The sequence below is a fragment of the Austrofundulus limnaeus genome, unplaced genomic scaffold (genome assembly GCF_001266775.1).
Source record: "Austrofundulus limnaeus strain Quisiro unplaced genomic scaffold, Austrofundulus_limnaeus-1.0 Scaffold6248, whole genome shotgun sequence".
Classification (NCBI taxonomy): Eukaryota; Metazoa; Chordata; class Actinopteri; order Cyprinodontiformes; family Rivulidae; genus Austrofundulus; species Austrofundulus limnaeus.
The window spans coordinates 1-505 of record NW_013958650.1 but is presented as its reverse complement, the minus strand read 5'-3'; positions in this window follow the sequence as shown (position 1 = coordinate 505).

The following is a 505-nucleotide window of genomic DNA, read 5'->3' as shown; positions in this document are numbered from 1 at the left end:
CTGCCCTGCAGTGCAGTGATTGGATAAAATACCTTAAGGACTATTGGCTGAGCACAACCAGGACAGCCTCTTGATGATTAAACGCCACCGCGCTTTATTTACTACGTTCGCGCGTTATTTACGGCACCGCGCGTTCGGATTTACACGTAAATACACGCCCGATTTATGACCCCAACGGCTTGCCATACTTCTGTAGAGCCCGAGCACAGCGTCTTGCCGCGAACGTCATTACGTCAGAACGCGAAAACTAAACCGCCTCAACCCAGTTTTTTTAATGACGTCACTCTGACGCTGTCTGTTTATGCAAATTACACATATAGGCCAGCTCATTTCACAGCATATTTCATGCTGAGAAGACCTCTTGTGAATCACAGAACCCTGGATTGAGAAATCAATTCATTTGACAAATTTTTTAATAGAAAATATATAAAAGCAAACTATTTCTTTCAACACAACAAGACACCAGTTGCAATATGAGTCCGAGTGAGATCGCTAGCGTCCAAAC